General features: G+C 42.7%; 1 pseudogene; it reads left to right on the forward strand.

The window, feature by feature from the left end:
- Nucleotides 1-6,672: 6,672 nt before the first annotated feature.
- LOC126485730 (5S ribosomal RNA) lies at nucleotides 6,673-6,789 on the forward strand (annotated as a pseudogene).
- Nucleotides 6,790-23,630: the final 16,841 nt, after the last annotated feature.

A 23,630-nucleotide genomic window follows, 5' to 3' on the forward strand; every position in this document is an offset into this window, starting at 1 on the left:
AGAAGTTCCTGGGGGGATCCACTGGAGGCCGAACCGCTCAATAACCCTGGGTTCTCGGTGTGGGGCGACGGTGGGGTGGGTGGACTGCTGTAGCCTGTTGTAGAGTTGTGAACCACTGAGGCCTATGGCGGGACGAAGCCTCTCCGTCGTTTCTAGGTCCCCAGTTTAATACATACATATACACATACATACATATAGGGGGTCCGTATAAGGGAGATGAACCTGAAGACAATATTATAACATTGGAAGATGAGATGGGAGATATGATACTGCGAGAAGAATTGGGCAGAGCGCTGAAAGACCCCTAGAGGGGACAACATTCCATCATAACTACTAATAGTCTTGGGCGAACCAGCCATGAAAGAACTCTACCACCTGGTGTGCAAGATGCATGGGACAGGCGAAACACCTCCAGACCTCAAGAAGAAGGTAATAATTTCAGTTCAAAACACAGCAGTTCCTGAGAGGTGTGAAAATCGCCGAACTGTCAGTTTAATAAGTCATAGTTTCAAAATACTAACACTAATTCTTTATGAAAGAGTGGAGAAACTGGTCGAAGCCGAACGTGTGGAAGATCGGTTTGGACTACGGAAAAATGTAGACCATGCGAGGCAATAATGCCACTACGACTTACCGTAGAAGATAGTTTAAGGAAAGGCAAATCTACGTTTATAGCATTATAGACTTACAGAAACCTTTTGACAGTGTTGATTGGAATACTCTCTTTGGAAATCCTGAAGATACAGGGAGTGAGAAACTATTTACGATTTGTACAAAAACCAGATGGCATTTATAAGAGTCGAGGTGCATGGAAGGGAAGCAGTGGTCAACAAGTAGTGGGAGATGATTGTAGCTTGTCAGCGATGTTATTCTGTCTGTACATTGATCAAGCAGTAAAGGAAACCAAAGAAAAATTTTGACTAGGAATTAAAGTTCAGGGAGATGAAATAAAAACCTTAAGGTTCGCCAATGACACTGTAATTCTGCCAGAGACAGTAAAAGACTTGCAGAAGCAGTTGAACGGAATGTACAGTGTCTTGAAAGGAGGATATTAGACGAACATAAGCAAAAGCAAAACAAGAGCATTTGAATGTAGGTGGAGTAAATCAGGTGATGCTGAGAGCATTATGTTGGGAAATGAGACACTTAAAGTAGTAGATAGGTTTTGCTATTTGCGCAGCAGAGTAACTGATGATGGTCGAAGTAGGGAGGATATAAAATGTAGGTAGGCAATCGCAAGAAAACATTTCTGAAGAAAAGAAATTATTTTACATCGCTTAAATGTTAGGAAGTCTTTTTTTACAGGTTGTTTGTCTGGAGTGTGGCCATGTATAGAAGTGAAACATGAACGATAAGCAGTTTAGACAAGAAGAGAAGAAGCTTGTGAAATGTGGAGCTACAGGAGAATGTTGAAGATTAGATGGGCAGATCACGTAACTGATGAGGAGGTACTGAATAGAATCGCGGAGACAAGAAATTTGTGTCACAACTTGACAGGACACATTCTGACACACCAAGCCATCGCGAATTTAGTATTGGATGGAAGAGTGGGGGCGGAAATTGTAACGGCAGACCAAGAAATGAAAATACTAAGCAGATTCAGAAGAATGTTGATTGCAGTAGTTACTCGGAGTTGAAGGGGCTTGCACAAGATAGGTGGCAATGTGTTTAACATGTTATCCAGCTGTTAAGCAGACAACACGAACGTGAGAAAACATGTTACCGCCGTTTAATCTTGTTTTGTCTTTGCTCGTGGGCTGTACGGGGTGAAAATTATTTAAACCGACAATCTCTGAGAGGTTGCACGAGTCATCAAAACAAACATTTTTCTCTAACATCAAAATTACCTGTGAGTATCTTCAACTTTTGTGGTCCTGTCCTCCTCAGCTGCGCGTAATACTACGGTATATTGATAAATTTCACTTATGGACCGTTTGACAGCAACTGAATAAAACACAATTTTAGTGCCAATTTTATTGGCATAAAAACAAGCGTTCAGTGCATAGTGCTGTGGAATGTGGAAAAACAGCATATTGGCGCTCATAGGAAGAAGAACAACACCAAAAATGCAACAGGAGCGTAATATGTAAGAAACTCTCTACGCAACCTGCCACTGATGATGCCTTGCAGAAAATAAAGGCGAAACGCGTATGGCACTAAAATTGTGTTTTATTCAGTTGCTGTCAGACGGTCCATAAGTGAAATTTATCAATATACCGTAGTACCTGTGAGCAATTTTTAAACTCGTAGAGGCCTTAATCGCTCCCAGCACTCGTGCAATTGCGCGTAACATGCGAATGAATCAGACGAATGTAAGGAACGTCCTTCATGACCAGTTGTTAGCCCATTTGACTTACAGCATGTGCTGCTCCGGATGATTATCCCACTCACAGTTTTCGCAGTAGTACCGAGAAAACTGTCAAATGCAGCCTACAAAAAAAAATGGTTCAAATGGCTCTGAGCACTATGAGACTTAACATCTATGGTCATCAGTCCCATAGAACTTAGAACTACTTAAACATAACTAACCTAAGGACAGCACACAACAACCAGTCATCATGCAGCCTGCATTTCTGTCCTGTGTGCTGTTTACAGATGAAGAAACGTTTGAGCGTGATGAGATCTTCAGCATACACAGTTAGCATGCTTTGTATGAGGTAAATCCACGTGCGACATTTACTCACGCTCATCAATTGCTGTTCTGCATGAATGTGTGGGCAGATGTTGTTGGTGTCTGTTTTACTGGGCCATACCTCCTACCTAGGTCATTAAATGACAGACATTATTACAATTTCTTCGCCAGAGCATTGCCAGAGTTGGTGTATGACGTGCCACTCGTTACAAGACGGCACATGTTACAGCATGACGGGGCGCCGGCATGTTTCAGTAACACTGTGCGTCGAATCTTGAACCGACAGTTTCCTGGTCATGTACTACGCCTTTCTCGATTCCCTGATTTGATCCCTCTCTCTTCTTTTGTATAATCAGAGATGTGTAACCTTTTTTACAAAACACCAGTTGAATCAGAAGAGGATCTCGTTGCCCACATAGTAGCGACAACAATAGACATTAAGGACACGCCTGTAGTCTTTGACTGTGTTAGACAGAACATGACACACCGGTATAACCTCTGTTTACAAGTCAAAGGATATATTTTTGAACCTGTACTGCAACTGAAGTAGTTTTGTTGCCTTAGTGTTGTGTCTTCGTAATAAAGAATTAGAACTTGTTTTTGTTATTTCTTGTCCTCCCACGAAAACACGTTAGAAAAAGTGTTTTATTGTCCCATGAAACCCCCCAGAATTAATTTTCATCCAGAGAAAATTCCCTCTACCGATTTAAAAAAGCGTCACTGGAAAAGATGAAATTCGAAAAATTATTTGTTTCTGTGTCTCGTGCAATATCCCGGGGTAGTAGGTTTAAATAATTTTCACCCTGTATAAGATGGATACAGTTCATACTCGTTTTGTGTGTGAATTTACGACTGCATTTACGTCTGTGTGGATATTAGTGATAGAGATTTGTAAGTAATGTGACCCCACAGTCTCTGGTATTTGGTACGGAACACATGCAATTATGTGTGAACCACTGTATGCACTGCAATGTGAAATATTTTCAGCTGTCTGAAGTTGAGCAATACTAGAAGTAGTAGTTACAATAAATAAAAAATGAAATAATTTCTGACAGCAGTAAGCGTAAACAAGCACGTTCAGTAGCTACTTGTCAGCGTCCCTCTCGCCATGTCCGGCCTCGCCATGCTCTGTGACTCTCTGCGTTTACTGCCCGGCCGCACTAAATGAGAATTGCTTTACAGCTCGCTGGCCTGCTAATAAATCTTGTGTCCGGGAAACTGGCAGTAAAATTTACGACGGTCTCCGTGCGATACTCACGAATGACAAACAGCTCATTTGTGCAACGCCTTCTCGACGCAATCAAGTTAACATCTGTACTTTGTTGTTGTTCTGTAACTTCCTATCATCGAAATGGTGTAGTGACAATGCAATGCCGTTCAACAAGAGAAACATGACTTCCAGTCTGCTCGAAAATGGTAACAGGGCTATGTGGAACAGAAAAGATGTGAGAAATATGCTAGATGGCTGGTCTCTGTCACCCTCACACTGTATAAAAATTCGTCAGGGTTCAAGTCCAGTCATGTCGGAATAAAAATTCGAGCTTTCGAAGATATTCACTTTCCACTGTACATCTTCTGTGTTTCCTCTTGCTTATGGTACTCTAGGTAGCTTCATCAATAGAACGCCGGATCATTGGCATGTAAGAGACACATTGGTTCCAGCAGTCAGCTCCTAAGGATGGAGGTGACGAATGTCGCCGAAAGATGTTTCAATCCAAATATGATTGGGCGTGAATAGCGAGAGAATTTTGTTGCTGCGAAAGACACCGAAGTTGTATACGTATCCTCCCGTAACTACTTCGCTACTTGATATTATCTGTATTCAGATCGAATAAAACAAAGTGCAATAATAAACTGCTGTTTTGTAGATAGAGCTGAAAGTCTTTACAGCATGCGTCCCACAGTGCATTAGCCATACACTTAAAAAAATAGACGAGGGAACACTAAGCAAAATGCTCTTACATACGTTAAATCAAAGTTGTAATGGTATGTAGCTCACAGTCTCACTTGTACAACAAAATTAATTAAATGACCGGTTTCGGAAGTCAAGCATGAATTTTCGTTGATAAAATCTTGTAGAGTTCTCAGCTGAGTCGTGGCATCCTACTATCCAACGTTTAGACGAGTTCAAAAAAAATGTTCAAATGTGTGTGAAATCTTAGGGGACTTAACTGCTAAGCTCATCAGTCCCTAAGCTTACACACTACTTAACCTAAATTATACTAAGGACAAACACACACACGCATGCCCGAGGGAGGACTCGAACCTCCGCCGGGACCAGCCGTAGACGAGTTCTTCAGGTGAAGATGACGAGTAGAAAACTCAAAGAAACATTGCAACAACACGACGTCACGAATCGGCTGATAACATGAGACAATTTCGCCAGTAAAATTTACCGTGAAAGCCTGCGTACTTATACATCAACTTTCATGTTTCCCAAAAGACCCGCCTGGATGTTTATTTATTTATTCTTGACAGTTACAAGCTGTTATCAGAGAAGCTGAAATAAGCCATAGAATTCACATTTACATGGGTAACGATAGATGTAATTATTTATTCTTCATACTTAATTAAAAAAGAAATGCTCACACTAAAATATTCTAATACTATGATTATTTTCTACTACTAAAAAACAACAATAATACACTATATGATCAAAAGTATCCGGACACCTGGCTGAAAATGACTTACAAGTTCATGGCGCCCTCCATTTGTAATTCTGGAATTCAGTATGATGTTGGCCCATCCTTAGCCTTGATGACAGCTTCCACTTCCGCAGGCATACGTTCAGTCAGGTGCTGGGAGGTTTCTTGGGGAATGGCAGCTACACTGAGGAGAGGTATCGATGTCGGTCGGTGAGGCCTGGCACAAAGTCGGTGTTCCAAAACATCCCAAAGGTGTTCTATAGGATACAGGTCAGGACTCTGTGCAGGCCGGTCTATTATAGGGATGTTATTGTCGTGTAACCACTCCGCCACAGGCCGTGCATCATGAACAGGTGCACGATCGTGTTGAAAGATGCATTCGCCATCCCCGAATTTCTCTTCAACAGTGGGAAGCAAGAAGGTGCTTAAAACATCAGTGTAGGCCTGTGCTGTGATAGTGGCACGCAAAACAACAAAGGGTGCAAGCCCCCTCCATGAAAAACACGACCACACCATAACAACACCACCTACGAATTTTGCTGTTGGTACTACACCTGCTGGTAGATGGACGTTCCTCAGGCGTTCGCCATACCCACACCCTGCCAACGGATCGCCACATTGTGTACCGCGATTCGTCACTCCACACAACGTTTTTCCATTGTTCAATCGTCCAATGTTTACGCGCCTTACACCAGCCGAAGCGTCGTTTGGCATTTACTTTCTTGATGTGTGGCTTATGAGCTGCCGCTCGACCATGAAATCCAAGTTTTCTCCTCTCCCGCCTAACTGTCATAGTACTTGCAGTGGATCCTAATGCAGATTGGAATTCCTGTGGGATGGTTTGGATAGATGTCTGCCTACTATACATTACGACCCTCTTCAATTGTCGGCCGTCTCTTGTCAGTCAACAGACGAGGTCAGCCTGTACGCTTTTGTGCTGTACATGTCCCTTTACGTTTCCACTTCACTATCACATCGGGAACAGTGGACCTAGGGATGTTCAGGACTGTGGAAATCTCGCCTACAGACATCTGACACAAGTGACATCCTATCACCTGACCATGTTCGAAGTCCGTGAGTTACGCGGAGCGCCCCATTCTACTCTCTCACGATGTCTGACTACTGAGGTCGTTGATATGGAGTACCTGGCAGCAGGTGGCAGCATAGTGCACCTAATATTAAGAACGGGGTGTCCGGATACTTTTGATCACATAGTGTACCTTAAGTGGATGGCTCAAAGAACAGACACTGTTGAACATCCACAGGAGTACGAAATCCTTCTGAAATTAATTAGCTGACTACGAATCCTTGCCAGCAGCTGTATTTGGTGTAGATCTACTATGGGTTCGAATCCCGGCCCGGCACAAATTTTCATGTGTCTTAGTTGGGTAGTGGGGCAACGGCCTTGCCACAGTGGACACACCGGTTTCCGTGAGATCACCGAAGTTAAGCGCTGTCGGGCGTGGCCGGCACTTGGATGGGTGACCATCCGGCCGCCATGCGCTGTTGCCATTTTTCGGGGCGCACTCAGCCTCGTGATGCCAATTGAGGAGCTACTCGACCGAATAGTAGCGGCTCCGGTCAAAGAAAACCATCGTAACGACCGGGAGAGCGGTGTGCTGACCACATGCCCCTCCTATCCGCATCCTCAACAGAGGATGACACGGCGGTCGGATGGTCCCGATGGGGCACTTGTGGCCTGAAGACGGAGTGCTTGCTGTGCTTTAGTTGGGTAGTAGATTTATACTTAATACAGCTGACGGCAAGGAATTCGTAGCCAGCGAATACGTTTTTGAACAACAAAACCATTGAATAATTACCCAAATACACTAAAAAATGCACCACGAAGAAATTATCCGAATGGGATGGAAACCGGCAGATGTGACATACGTGTACAGACAAACAAATGATTACAATTCCAGAAAAATTTCGATGATTTATTCAAAGGAAGGAGCTTCACAAACTGGAGCACCCCCATAACGTCCAGGTCCACCTTGGCACTTAAGCAAGCGATTATTCGGTTTGGCATTGATAGACAAGGCTGTTGGATATCCTCCTGAGGGATATCTTACAAAATTCTGAATAGTTGGCATGTTACATCGTCAAAATCCCGACCTGGTTGGAGGGCCCTGCCCATAATGCTCCAAACGTTCTCAATTGGGGAGAGATCCAGCGACCTGTCTGGCCAAGGTAGGGTTTGGCCACACGAATAAGAGCAGCAGGACCTCTCACCGTAAGTGGGCGGGCATTATCTTGACGAAATGTCAAATGGTTCAAATGGCTCTGAGCACTATGAGACTTAACATCTGAGGTCATCAGTCCCCTAGACTTAGAACTACTTAAACCTAACGACATCACACACATCCATGCCCGAGGCAGGATTCGAACCTGCGACTGTAGCAGTAGCGCGGTTCCGGACTGAAGCGCCTAGAACCGCTCGGCCACCCGAAATGTCAGCCGAGGATGGCTTGCCCTGACGGGCAACAAAACGGGGCATAGAATAACGTGCTTAAGGCTGCCGCGAATGACAAACAAAGGGGTCCTCCTAAGAAGAGAACCCACACCATCACCCTTAGAATGAAATTTTCACTCTGCAGCGGATTGTACGCTGATTTGAAACTTCCTGGCAGATTAAAATTATGTGCCGGACAGAGACTCGAACTTGATATTTTGCGGGCAAGAGCTCTACCGTCTGAGCTATCCAAGCACGACTCAGGACTCAACCTCACACCTTCACTTCTGCAGTACCTCGTCTCCTACCTTGCGAACTTCACAGAAGCTCTCCTGCGAACGTTTCATAACTAGCACTCCTGAAGGAGAAATGGTGGCTCAGCAGTGCATTCTACCTACAGTTAGACACAGTGGGGGTTGTTTTATAGTCTAGGGGTCTTTTGTAGGAGATAAAGTTGGCAACAATGTGAAAATAGAAGGGTGTGTGACTCAGAAGCACTACCTCGGCATACTTCAGTATCATACAACATGTGGTTTGCGCTTAACAGTGGAAGAGCATACAGTACAACAAGATTATGACCGGGAACATCTTCGGCGTTCTGCAAGAAGTGCATTGCATCAGAGGAAAAATAAAAGGTACTGAAAGATATGGTGTGGTCGTCTCAAAGCCCTGATTGTAATCCATTTGAAATGGTCTAGGATGAAGTGGACAGATGTATCTGCATAGTTCACATAACAAGTAAGGAACATCTCTGGAATGTCGTTAAGGATAAGTGGAATCGTGTGGACTCAGAATGCTACAAAAACTTATTGACCATATCGCTTGAGTTTGTCACTCAATTATTAAGTCCCAGCTATGATACTCTGGTGAAAGTAAAATATAATTTTTCTGTTTGTATTTTATGTGTTTAAGTTTAAATTATTATACTTTTGGAGGAATAAAGTTCTGGTTGTGTTCGTATTTGAAATATTTGATAACTGTCATGTGTGGTACTGTCTGTCTGCACGAATAGCTTCCATTGTACCATTTTTGTTTTATTTAAACTTAAAACACCGCCCGGACAGCCGCACGCTACAGCATGCCCTTCTTGGATTCTAGAAACCGTTTCGGCTCCGAATCAAATCTTCCCGGGGGAATAACGACGATGAAACATTCTCACGTTTCCACATGATATGACACTAGAAGCAGACATATGGGTAGACAAAACCCTGGGAGGGTGGGTGTAATGGGATGATGAGGCACAGGAAGGGCATCTGGTCAAACCCAGATTAACAGGCTGACCCCATGTGGAAATAGGATAAAGTTGGGAAAAAAAGATGATGTTCCCTGCAACATGAAAAAAATTTAAGTTTGGTAACTTTAACGCGCGAACTTTACACCAAATGACTGCGGTTACCAGTACAGCTACTGCTTTGTCACAGAGGTTTCAGAAAGAGTATAGAAAGCAAGAGCGGAAATATTCATATTGTAAATAAAACCGTCTTTTCTTATTCCCATGTACGAGGGTCGGAACTTCAATAGTGGCAACTATTTATTTACAGCTCGTACAAAATAGATATGTTTCAAAGTTTTACTGACCTTCAAAGTAGTCACCAGCATTATGTATAAACCGTTGCCAGCTGTGTGGAAGAGCAAGTTGTGTTGACAGTTCGAGCGGCGCGGTCTATTGTCCGACGAATTTCCAGCAGTTCTGAAGCGAATGCCGTGAAGGCTTTGCTACAGCTTAGAAATCGAGTTGAACTCACGACGGCTTAAGTCAGGGGAGTGCAGTAGGTGGTATAGCACTTAGCAGCCCCATCAGTCAGTCAAATCAGTAACAGCTTGCACTGTACGTGCTTGAGCAATGTCCTGCAAAATGATGGTCAAGTCCTGCAGAAAGTGTCATCAGTTCTGTCTCTAAGCATGCCGTAGGTTGTGTTCCAACAATGAACAGCATTGAGACAGAAGTGACGATACTTTCTGCGAGGCCTGACCATCATTTTGCAGGACATTGCTCAAGCACGTACAGTGCAAGCTGACTGATGGAGCTGCTAAGTGCTATACCGCCTACTGCACTCCCCTGACTTAAGCCCTCGTAAGTTCAACTCGATTTCTAAACTGAAGGAAACGCTTCACGGTATTCGCTTCAGAACTGCTACAAATTCGTCGGACGATAGACCCCACCGTTCGAACCGTCAACACAACTGGCACTGCTAAGAGTATCCTACGACTTCCACATCGCTGGCAACCGGTTATACACAAAGCTGGTTACTATTGACGGTCAGTAAAAATTTGAATCACGTATCTATTTTGTACGAGCTGCAAATAAATAGTTGTCACTGTTAAAGTTCCAACCCTCGTATCTTATTTCCAGAAGCGTTTCTCATTTTATTTTAGGACATCTTAACTTTCTGGATATAATAAAACAATATATTTGAAATTTTCTGTAAGCCCACAGCATCTGACATTATCATTACCCAATAATCGCACCATCCATTCTAACAAAAGCAAGCAGCACTTCGACGTGCTCCACAGCCTCAGCATAGCACCACTCAGCATAATAATGCAGACAGCCGAAAACAACGGTTATAAGAGTACCATAATGAGAAAGCTAAACAACAAAATTGAAAGTAAAATGTAAGCAGAAAACACGGAACCACAGACAACAACACAACATAACCAAATGCAATCACAAACACGCTGTACCAGAGCAGTTACACATAATCAGGAAAATATAAGAGAAAACATAAGGTGGTACACAATGACCTCAAAACGCAAACTCACATATGAAATCACCAACATGTTCAAAAGACAGGACATAAACATAGCACACACACGAGACAAATGGTTCAAATGACTCTAAACACTATGGGACTTAACATCTGAGGTCATCAGTCCCCTAGACTTAGAACTGCTTAAACCTAACTAACCTGAGGGCATCACACACATCCATGCCCGAGGCAGGATGCGAACCTGCGACCGTAGCAGCAGCGCCGTTCCGGACTGAAGCGCTTAGAACCGCTCGGCGACAGCTGCCGGCCACAAGAGACAATTGATGCAAAAATACACCCCAAAACTGACAAGAGACAGAAACGTATACCAGAAAGCAGGCATATATATTGATTACAGTGTTACGCTGATAAGTAGGACAAACAGGCAGAACATTTGGTGTCAGATTCGAAGAACACATGGGAGCCTATAAGTATGGGACAAACCACTCCACATTTGCAGAACATGTAAGAGAAAACAATCACAAACCAACTTCTAGCGAAGATGACATGAAAACAGAATCAACAATAAAAAACACCTCCTAAACCTGCAAGAAAATTGCCACATTCAGAACAGCAAAGCAGAAAAAAAAAATGTTGATCAAGTACTTATGCCAAACAACTCGTTGTTTACGCTAATAGATAAAATAATAGAGTAACACTCCAAAAGAAGATTATTAGCACAATAATAAGAATCCCACTCAACCCCCTTTTCGCTCCACAAAACATCTATACTACAAAGCAGCCCAGCTGAACACCAAAACTTCCAACAATTCTCTGACAGCTTTTACATTCATATTCAGCATTCTACAACTGGCACTGAATAACCAGTCACGCCCACCCACCATTCCACCCACTCACACAAAAAAACCGTACATATACTCTCTTTCTCTCTCTTACACGCACACACACACACACACACACACACACACACACACACACACACAGAGAAGGAGGGATAAGCGTAACAAAAATGAGAAGACTAAGTTTTCGGTATACGAGGTGCGCGACAATAATGAGACTGATGTGAAAAAAAAATGTTGCTTAATGTTTTAGTCAAGTTTATTGCTCCATCCTTGCCTTCTGACTGCACACACTTTTTCCAGCGATTCTGCCATTGATGGTAACATATTTGGAACTCATCTCCTGTATAATATCCTCCAAGACCCTCATCACAGATTTTTGGACATCTTTTGTTGTTTAAAAATGGTGTCCCTTGACCGCCGTTTTGACTCTTGAAAATAGAAAAAAGTCCACAGAGCGATATCTGGTGAATAAGGTGGTTGTGATAGTACTGGAATTTGTTTTGAGGTTAAAAATTGCTTTACTGACAGAGTAATATGGGATGGCACATTATCGTGATACAGAATCCAACTACCAGCAATGTTGGAACGGACGTGAAGAACTCTTTTACGAAGTCTTTCTACAATTTCTTTATAGTAATATTGGTTAACTGTTTGTCCGGGAGGCACACACTCTATATGAACAATTCCCTTGGAATCAAAGAAACACACAAGCATGCATTTCACTTTTGACTTCGACATGCGAGTTTTTTTGGTCTGGGTGTTCTCTTTGAGCACCATTGCTAACATTGGCGTTTTGTCTCTGGATCGTACTGAAAAAACCAGTGATAACACGGCTCAACAATTCTGATTTGATTTCTGTTTGCTCTAATAGATCGGCTGCCACATTTTTCCGTGTTTCTCGCTGTTGTGGTGTGAGATTTTTGGGGACCATTTTTGCACAAATCTCTCTCATACCAAGGTCTTCAATTATTACTAGACGAACCGTTTCTCGATTGATGTTCAGGTCTTCTGCGATCATTTTCATCGATAATCTTCCATCAGATCGTACGAGGTCACGCACCCTGGCCAAGTTGACATCCGTCCGTGGGGCTGATGGTCGTCCACTACGGTCTTCATCTTCAACATTCTTTCTGCCTTCACTAAAGATTTTATGGCAACGAAAAACTTGAGCTCTTGAAATAACCTCCTCTCAAAAAGCCTTCTGAAGCTTACCGTAAGTTTTCATCGCGTTTTCACCCAATTTAACGCAAAAATAAATGGCATACCATTGCACAATTTTATGCAATTCCATTTCCGTGACGAGAGACACAAACACGTTAACTTATTACAACATAACTCATGACTGAGCAGGCTCATTACTTTATTGTCGCACCTCGTATACCTTATTACGTTGGGAACATGTACCTAAACAAACCAAACAGGATGAGGCATGAAGTGAACTCACAGAAGTTACGACTTAGATCACAGTTTTCGATCAAATATCTACAGCTTGTCACAGAAGACGAACAGGGTTCCACCACAATAAGGGCGAACATTATGAAAATTGTGAAGAAAAAAGTTCGGAAAGCTGAGAGGAAACGCAGATGCTGACCAAAAACACGAAGAACTGTAAGTAAGCACTCATTTACGTAAAAAATGAGACGTGAACTACTTTATAATCTACAAATATCACATATCAAAATAAAACTATCATTCCAGATCCCACTGAAGACACCTTAAAGTATAAGGCAAAACGCTTCTGGAAGAAATAAAACTCATGGCAGCAAGAAAAACCGGTTTTTATTTACAAAACGAATAGCATAGAAAGAATTTATCAAGAATTTACAAAGAGTTTACAATGTAAACCAGTATCTAAAGTTATAATAGTCATAAAATAATAATGTAGCTTAAAACAGTATGTAAAGCAACAAATATTATCTTAATCTGTTAATCACCAAAGAAGAGCTGACGCCTTCTTCCTGTGGAGATTGCTGTACTTTTTTTTAGTTTTCAAATTTTATTTATTGCAAATTTAAAGACCTGTTATTTGATGTTTTAAGACAGGTCGTACATCCTACGGTATTCATTTGTCATCTTTCTTGTAGTTTTCTTTTTGTTTTGTTTTTATTTGCAACATTTTTATAAGGAATAATACGTTTTTAAAATAAAAATAATTTGAAGTTTAAATACAATTATTTTTTTGTTTTAAGGAGAATATAAAAGGATGATAGGACAGAGGAGAGATTTGTTAGTGCAGTCACCAACTGTGGCTGCAGTAGGCAAAGACATCCCTTATCGTGCATGCGTGGAACTAAGGACACTGCAGTTGAATAAACAACTGTGCAGTAGCAGGTCACTTGATATCAGACGCCACTCTCCTTACACCAAACACAATACGGAATATCTTTGAATAACGAAGTTGATACAAAAGAGAGTACCAGCACCTTATTGCTCAGTTGTCTGCTAAGTTTATTTTCCTTGTCTTATATGTTACTTTAGCTCTGTACTTTGTCATTACTAACACAGTTTTAGATAGAGTTCTACTAAGTGAGTTACGTAATTGTGTTGTGTTGTCGTTTCAGACCGAAGACAGTCTGGTGCACCTCTGCACGCTAGTAAGTCCGTGAGGGCCTCTTCATATGTGAGTGACTGCTACAAACCATTTTAACCTACTAACGACAGTCAAGCAATAACCTCCCTCCACAATCATCCCTCAACTGCCAAATTAATTGTTCCTTGAAGCTCCAGCATCGGTGCTGTTAAGATATTCCTTATTTCTATCGAATTGGGCCATAAATAATTTTTTCACCAACCCGATTCAGTACCTCCTGTTTAGCTACCCGATCTATCCATTATTTGAAGCGTTTGTCCACATTTTATTTAGGGGCAAGGCTACATTACAAATATATTCAGAAAATACTTCCTCATATTTATATTTATGTTCGATAGTAACAATTTTTTCCATTTTCTTTTTGCTGCTGTAGCCATTCCGCAATTTATTTCCTCTCTACTTCGTCCATCGTCACTTATTTATCAGCCCAATTAGGAAAACTCATCTACTGCTTTTACTGTCGCAACTCATACTTCCAGTTATTGATTACAACGATGTTATACTGCACGGCCTTTGTCAGGAAATCTCAAGGCGCCTGGGACTGGGTATGAATGTCTGTGTTCGTTATATCTGTGATGAGCGACTCTTTGATCACATTTCACCACCATATGCACAGCTATCCTGGCTGCATGCAGACAAGCACAGTGATTTCCATACCCACTGTCTTCTCTATTGTCTTAACAGCGAACACTGTTCCTCACATCTCTCCTCGACAGTAACACTCTTATTTGAACAACGTGGCAGATACACCCGTTCCCATCAGAGTAAAATCATTTCTGTCGTACTCCATCGTTTAGCCACTTTTTCCAAGTCCTTTTCAGCGTCAGGAACCGGACTCTGGTATAACCTCCCGCATTATATTTGAGAACTGGAGTAACATCTCAGCTTCAGAAGGCAGCTAATGACACATCTTCTAAAGCAGTAAATAAAGGTCACTACTGTCCCTGTACGTAGTCGTTACCGTCGTATACTCTTCTCCTCAACTATAGCTTCCTCTTTTGCCAGTATACTTGGATGGTGTAGCCTCCTTAAATTTCCTTTCCTCGGAACTCGCTGTATCAGATAACATCTTTTTTGTACACCTATAAATTCTTTTTATATCTGTCACTATCATTATCGTTATTACAGTCATTGTTATTAATACAAGGTGTAGAACTTTGCTTCCGTCGTTTTTTCCTCTACATTTGAGGCTTTAATGAAACAAATTGGTAACACATGTATCATTCAAAGTATTTTCCATCGCTGAGCACTACTTTGTCCCATCTTCCGGGCAGTGTACGAATCCCGCGTCAAAAAATTGTTCATCTTTTGAAGCCATACGCGAATCGATCCATTTTGTGACTTCTTCATGAGATCGGAAGTGTTGGTGAGCCAGGCCATGCGCCATTGATCTAAACAGGTGATAGTCAGAGGGAGCAATGGCTGGAGAATACGGAGGGTGGAGGAGGACTTTCCATTTTAACGTTGCCAAGTACGTTTTGACCTCTTCTGCAACATGGGGTCGAGCGTTGTCATGCTGCAAAATCAATTTATCGTGCCTCTCGCTGTATTGCGGCCTTTTGTCTTTTAAAGCTCTGCTCAAACGCATTAATTGCGTTTGATAACTAGCGTCTGCGATTGTTTCACTTGGTTTTAACACTTCATAGTACACGATGCCGAGCTGGTCACACTAAATGCAGAGCATGATCTTGGAGCCGTGAATTTTCGGTTTCGCCGCCGACGTGGAAGCATGGCCGGGACAACCCTCTGATTATTTGCATTTAAGGTTATCGTAATGAACCCATTTTTCGTCCCCGGTCACAATGCGATGCATAGATCCCTTCCATTTTTGCCACTGAAGCAACTGTTCACAAACACACAAACACCGTTCAACGTCTCTTGGTTTAAGCTCACACGGGACTTCTGAATCATGTCCATAGCCTTGAGACGTTTTGATATGGTTTGCTGTGTCATTCCCACTAATCGTGCCAATTCTTCTTGAGTTTGACGAGAGTATTGACTCACCAATGTCTCCAATACTGCATCTTCCACCACTATGCTGGTCTACGACGTTAAAATCACCGTTCTTGGAGCGTTGAAACCACCCACGACACGCTGTTTCACTAATAGCGTCCTTACCATACGTACTTGAGAGCACTCGATGAGACTTAAGCGCTGTTTTCTTCGTACTGAAACAAAACAGTAACACCTCCCGCAAATGACAAGAATTAGGCTCGTAAACTGACATTTTCAATTAAGAACAACTTTACGATGCAGACACAGATCGACTACTGTTTAAATGAGGTTCTGTTGACCGGGTCCAAGCTAACTGCCTGACGTCTGCGATCTGTTTCTTTCGACCGCTACTTACCGTTGTCGCCACCTATCGGCAAACGGCGGGAGCAAAGTTGCACACCTTGTACTAATGCCACTATTAGAGGCAGCAAATGCATTAGTACAGGGTGGGGCAAATGAAAGTGGCCCAGAGAACAGAGTTCAGGGGTACAAAGAAACACAGCAGAGGAAAGGAAATAAAGTATTAACGTGACTGTAGCAGATGTTGAAAGTGACAATCATTAATTTCTTGCCACGTTTGGGCTCTGGTCAGCAAGTTGCTGAAGGCGGATAGAAGCTGGACTGCTGGAATTGCTGCAGCCTCATTCTAAATGTTCTGCTACAGTTCTTGAAGACTACGAGGGCAATTGCGATACACCTTAGACGTGAGGACTCTGCACACAAAGCAATCGCACACTGACAGATCAGGTGACCTGCGTGGCCAGCTAGAGGGTGTAACCTCCCCACAAAATATTTATTCACATTTAGAAGCCTCCCTACAAAATTTTATTCACATTTTAACCTCCCCACAAAATTCATTCACATTTTTGCGTAACCTCAAAACAGAAAAATTCCTAAACTTCTCAACAGTAAAAAAATTATAATTATGTCGTTCACATTCAGTGTAATGTCCCAACAAAATAATTTCCGTAACCTGGTAATAATACAATGTAACAAACCTCTCAATTAAATTGTCGCTCACTTATAACTTTTCAATAATTGACTGTGAATTTAACCTGGTAAATTTTGGACGTCAGCAGTGCTGCGTCATGGCCCTGAAAGATCATTCTGAATAAAAAAGAGAAAAATTCTTACCTCAATGAAGTCGCTGGATAACGCATATATATCTGCTCTTACGATAAATTTTTTTGGCACAGCCCTGTGCAATGCTGGCCGATAGATTTGTCATTTATGAAAGGAAGCAACTGATTTTTCTTTTGCAACAATCGGGACGATAATGGATGGGAGAAATTAGTAAATTCTTTAAATTGAAATGAATGGTTGTTAAAAAGTTACTTTTTATGAGAAAGATTATTATTACGTGATTTTTAAAACATTTACTTGGGACTTGAGATGACATTACTACATATGCGCGAGGCTACTTTTTACCTTATACAATAATGCTCAGGCTCCGACATCGCTGCACCGCGACCAGCCACCCAACACGACACACCAGAGCAGACTGCAGACTAGCAATAACTTACTGCTACAGCTACACAGTTCCTACTGCAGTCAACACTGCTCTCTGGTCAGAGATTCCCTTATACCTTGCATATCGTAGGCGGCGCATGAGCAATACATCGAAATTACATCTGCTCGGACCTCTTACAAGGGGCGACCAGACTGACCTCTGCTAAGGAATGTGTTATGCGTGAAGATGTGCTCCAAGGTTCGGCCGGCAGCATGGGCAGTTGCCCCATCCTGTTGGAAGTATCTGTAACTCTTTTCCCCCTCCCTTAATGCTGCCACAAATGGCTTCAAAAAGTTGGCAATGTAACGCGCCGAAGATGGGACCAATAATGCGGCATGCAGACACTGCATACCGAACCCAACCTTCTGATCATGCGGTGGAGTTTCCTGGAAGTTATGCGGATTTTCCGCCACCCACAAACTATGATTCTGTGAGCTGACATAACCACTTAGGTGAAACGAGGCTTCATCAGAGACAAAAGAACAGATACATGTCCAAGCCATTCATTGTTGTCTCAGTGAACAGCCACACTCGAAACTAAGCTGCTCAGGAGCATCTGCTGGTTTTTAATGCATGTACAACAGACACTCGGTAGGCATGCAGTTGCAGGTGCGAATATTCGTCCGCACAATCGACCTGATATGGCGGTCTCTCGCGACAGGCGTTGGACTTATTCCGTGGAACTCTGATGCATTTTCTGGCGAACGGCAGCCACATTTTCTGGTCTGCGGCCACGTTTCGAATGTTATGTGACTTGTTCAAAACAGATCCTTTCTGACGTCTTTTACGAACTAAGCGTTGCAAGGCAGTCTTTGCTGGCACTTTGACACCAGTAAACTTCTCAGCAAACAACCGACTGCACCATTTCCAAGACCTTGTTGTCACGTAACTTTCCACAACGAACACCCGCTGCTCCACTGTTCGTACCATCGTCCCCTTTGCACTGCTCCACTCACATTAACGCAGCCCGCACTACGCTCTGAACAGGTGTGGATCAAGAGGCGGGTGTACACGTGGCGTATTCGTCACGGGGTGTGGTTATATACACATCTTTATGTCCAATTGTATCCCCCCCCCCCTATACAAGTAATACCAGCATTAACTAGTAACTTTACTAGTTCATAGTCAGTATTATTTAGCCGCACTGCCACATTGGGCACTAAAATCATTATAAAACTACCTGTCAAATTAAATTGTTACTTTCAGGAAATTGTAACAAGGTTCAACATCAGTAAAACCCTGGAGCTTATTATTTCTGTTCAACTTTTCGTCTTTTACGGGCTGCTTTCTTATATTGGGTTTATGTGAGTATTTTTCTATGTATACTCAGAAGATAAAATGCTGTAGCTTCGAGAAGGAGAGTCATTCAGGTACGCTGCATTAGATTTAGAACGGATTTGAATAAAAACAATAACTGAATATACATTACTGGCCAATTGCTACACCACGGAACGACGTGCTACAGACGCGAAATTTAACCGACAGGCAGAAGATGCTGTGATATGCAAATGATTAACTCTTCAGAGCATTTACACAAGGTTGGCGCCGATGGCAACACCTACAAAGTGCTGACATGAGGAAAGTTTCCAACCGATTTCTCATACACAAACAGCAGATGACCGGCATTGCCTGGTGAAAAGTTGTTCTGATGCCTCGTGTAAGGAGGAGAAATGCGCACCATCACGTTTCCGACTTTGATAAAGGTCGGATTGTAACCTATCGCTATTGTGGTTTATCGTATGTCGACATTGCTGCTCGTGTTATTCGAGATCCGATGACTGTTAGCAGAATATTGCATCGGTGGGTTCTGGGGGGTAATAGGGAACGCCGTGCTGGATCCCAAAGGCCTCGTATCACTAACAGTCGAGATGACAGGCATCTTATCCGCATGGCTGTAACGGAGCGTGAAGCCACGTCTCGATCCCTGAGTCAACAGATGGGGACGTTTGCAAGACAACAACCATCTGCACGAACAGTTCGATGACGTTTGCAGCAGCATGGACTATCAGCTCGGAGACCGTGGCTGCGGTTACCCTTCACGCTGCATCACAAACAGGAGCGCCTGAGATGGTGTACTCAACGACGAACCTGGGTGCACGTATGGCAAAACGTCGTTTTTTCAGATGAATCCAAGTTCTGTTTACAGCATCGTGATGGACACATCCGTGTTTGGCGACATCGCGGTAAACACACATTGGAAGCGTGTATTGGTCATCGCCATACTGGTGTATCACCCGGCCTGATGGTATGGGGTGCCATTGGTTACACGTCTCGGTCACCTTTTGTTCTCATTAACGGCACTTTGAACAGTGGACGTTACATTTCAGATGCGTTACGACCCGTGGCTCTACCCTTCATTCGATCCCTGCAAAACCCTACATTTCAGCAGGATAGTGCACGACCGCATGTTGCAGGTCCTGTACGACCCTTTCTCGATACAGAAAATGTTCGACTGCTGCTCTGGCCAGCACATTCTCCAGATCTCTACCAATTGAAAACGTCTGTTCAATGGTGGCCGAGCAACTAGCTCGTCACAATACGCCAGTCACTACTCTTCATGAACTGTGGTATCGTGTTGAAGCTGCATGGGCAGTTGTACCTGTACACGTCATCCAAGCTCTGTTTGACTCAATGCCCAGGCGTATTAAGGCCGTTATTACGGCGAGAAATTGTTGTTCTGGGTACTGATTTCTCAGGATCTATGCACCCAGATTGCGTGAAAATGTAATCACATGTCAGTTCTAGTATAATATATTTGTCCATGAATACCCGTTTATCATCTGCATTTCTTCTTGGTGTAGCAATTTTGATGGCCAGTAGTGTATTAACACAAATGATATTTTGAAATAACGTATAAATTTTACCTTTACTAGTAGTGAAACAATTGAAATTACTTAATAAAAGCAAGTCTTCTGGTCCACACTGTATACCAATCAGGTTCCTTTCAGAGTATGCTGATGCAATGGCTCCATACTTCACAATCATATACTACCGTTCGCTCTACGAAAGATCCGTAGCCAAAGACTGGAAAGTTGCGCAGGTCACACCAATATTCAAGAAAGGTAGTAGGAATAATACACTAAAGTACAGGCCCATATCATTAACGGCATTACGCAGCAGGGTTTTGGAACATATATTGCGTTCGAACATTACGGATTACCTCGAAGAAAACGGTCTATTGACACACAGTCAACACGGATTTAGAAAACATCGTTCTTGTGAAACACAACTAGCTCTTTACGCGCATGAAGTGTTGAGTGCTATTTACAAGGGATGTCAAATTGATTCCGTATTTCTGGATTTCCGAAAGGTTTTTGACACTGTACCATACAAGCGGTTTGTACTGAAATTGAGTGCTTATGCAATATTGTTTCAGTTATGTGACTAGATTCGTGATTTCTTGTCAGAGCGGTCCCAGCTCGTAATAACTGACGAAAAGTCATCGAGTAAAACGGAAGTGATTTCTGCGTTCCCCAAGGTAGTGTTATTCCCCCTTTGCTGTTTCTTATCTGCATAAACGATTTGGGAGACAATCTGGGCAGCCGTCTTAGGCTGTTTGCAGACGACGCTGTCCCTTATCGACTAGTAAAGTCATCAGCAGATCAAAACAAATTCCAAAATGATTTAGAAAAGATATCTGTATGGTGTGAAAATTGGCAGTTGACCCTAAATACCGAAAAGTGTGAGGTCATCCACATGAGTGCCAAAAGGAATCCGTTAAGCTTCGGTTACACGATAAATCAGTCAAACCTAAATGCCGTAAATTTAACTAAATACCAAGGAATTACAATTAATAACAACTTAGATTGGAAGGAACACATAGAAAATGTTGTGGGGAAGGATAACCAAAGACTGTGTTTTATTGGCAGGACACCTAGAAAATGTAACAGACCTACTAAGGAGACTGCCTACAATCCACTTGTCCGACCCCTTTTAGAATACTGTTGCGGGGTGTGGGATCCTTACCATGTATGATTGACAGAGTACATCGAAAAGGTTCATAGAAGGGCAGCACATTTTGTATTATCGCGAAGTAGAGGAGAGAGTGTGACTGAAATGATACAGGATACGGGATGGATGTCGTTAAAACAAAGGCGTTTTTCGCTGCGGAGCAATCATCTCACGAAATTCTAATGACCAACTTTCTCCTCCGAATGCGAAAATATTTTGTTGAAGCCGACCTACATAGGAAGAAGTGATCACCATGATAAAATAAGTGAATCAGAGCTCGCATAGAAAGATATAGTTGTTCGTTCTTTCCGCGCAATATACGAGATTGGAATAACAGAGAACTGTGAAGGTTTTTCGATGAACCCTCTGCCAGACACTTAAATGTGACTTTCAGAGTATCCATGTGGATGTAGATGTACCTTCTGATGTACAGTACAACACTTTACCTCAGAATTTATATTTTCCTATTATGTGACTACTCTGACACACATGTATCTTTGGTTTTGATAGCATGGCCTAGCCTGTGTGTATATAACGAAGTGTGAAGGAGGAACTGGTTTAGCGTGCTTACAACTCGGGACTGGTGAATTATCGGCTATGCTCAATTATGGTTATTTGCTATTACACAGGACAAAGTTTGATTTCGCTGTTATTTTCATGACTATGGAATGTATTGTCTATGTCAGCAGTACACGAAGATTACTTTCTTCGATTCAGTAAACAGCCAAAAAGGAAGCTGCCTAAATACACGCAATCATTAGTGACATTTACTCTCAAATTAATTCGAAGTGCAAAACTGAAGCTTCCTGCACTAAAATAACTTCATTAACTACCCGTTTTCAAGGGTAGTATGAGAGCTGGGCACCTTTCACTCCGCAACAGCTTATTTGTGAACCCACGTTTAGAAGAACACTTTCGTTTCTATTTTCGTACATTTTCGCGTTCGTTACTTTTCGACACTAATTGTGGTGCAACCTGTACGAGTTGTCTTCCACAGTTTTCAAATTAAGAAATAATTTAAACAATTATCTGTGTGAGTCAATTTATTTTCTCCCACTACACGCTTCAAGGACAACAGCACACAGAGCAAAAGACTTACTTGAAAGTGAAATCAAGCCCTCTAAACGCGGCCTGGGAGAAAATAAAAAGTCACTGACACAAATAATTGTTTTGTCTTTTATCTCACAAACAATCACATTTTTCAAACCACAGTCCAGCATGAACGACGTGAAGTTTGCTAGTAATCTCAGGTTTCGTTTGAAGAAAACTTAAAAGCTGAGACTTGACACTCGAAACCAGTCGTTTAATAAATTTTTCTGTACATGTGAAAGTGTGAGCTGCATACTACATTCCGACCTCTTACTCCTGATCCGTGTCATCGTAACTAATATTAACAAGTAGCAGACGTGCCGTTAAAAGCTGTGTGCCTCTGGACCGTGGGAAGCGTTCCAACTCCAGAGTGCCTCTCATTAGTCTGTCCCGGAAATGTAAAAATTAAACAAGTAAGGCAGACCATCGTACTAGGAGGGTAAGCGTCAGCAAGCAGCCAGATCCTGTGTAGAATGATACGTGTGTGAGGAGACGGCAGTACCGGTACACATGGGCCACATCGTTTGTTACAGCGGGGGACAGCTGCACAAGTACTGTAGGCCACTGGCGGCAGCGGACTGGCGCCAGGCGGGCGCCAGCCGGCAGTAAAAAGGAAGCCAGCCGCTCTATTCGGGTCTGGGAAAGCACCGTGACTGGCCACCCGCTTCGGGAGTTGAGCAGGATGGCGCCAGTAGCCGCAGCTGCCGGATCACGAATTTCTCACCGGCGATGAGCAACGCGCGATAATAGTCTGCGCGTTTCAACCTGTCACTCGCTGCGGTGATGAAGTGGCCAGAGCGACACTGGCGCGCCAGTTAATTGGACCGTCGTTTTAAATTATGCCGTGACGCGACCAGGAGAAGTGCTACCTTCGTCGGCTGGCGCAGATCGTAAGCTACGCACAGCCACAGCAGCTTCAAGTGTCACAGAAATAGCTTCTGACCACTTCGTGAGCGATTAATACAAATGATTACTAAATATGACACAATTAATTCAATCGATGCAGGATGATTTAGATTAGAAAATGAGACACTAAAAATATTCGATGAGTGTTGCAATTTCTGCAGTAAAACTACTGATAAAGGTCGTAGTAGAGAGACAACGGATTTGACGGTGACCAATCCAAGTAGTAACGAAACCCTACAGTGCCTAAGTTTGGTGACCTGACGGAAACCGGCGTTACCACTGCTGCAAGGCCCTTGGCTATGGCAAG

This window comes from Schistocerca serialis, chromosome 6 (assembly GCF_023864345.2).
Source record: "Schistocerca serialis cubense isolate TAMUIC-IGC-003099 chromosome 6, iqSchSeri2.2, whole genome shotgun sequence".
Classification (NCBI taxonomy): domain Eukaryota; kingdom Metazoa; phylum Arthropoda; class Insecta; order Orthoptera; family Acrididae; genus Schistocerca; species Schistocerca serialis.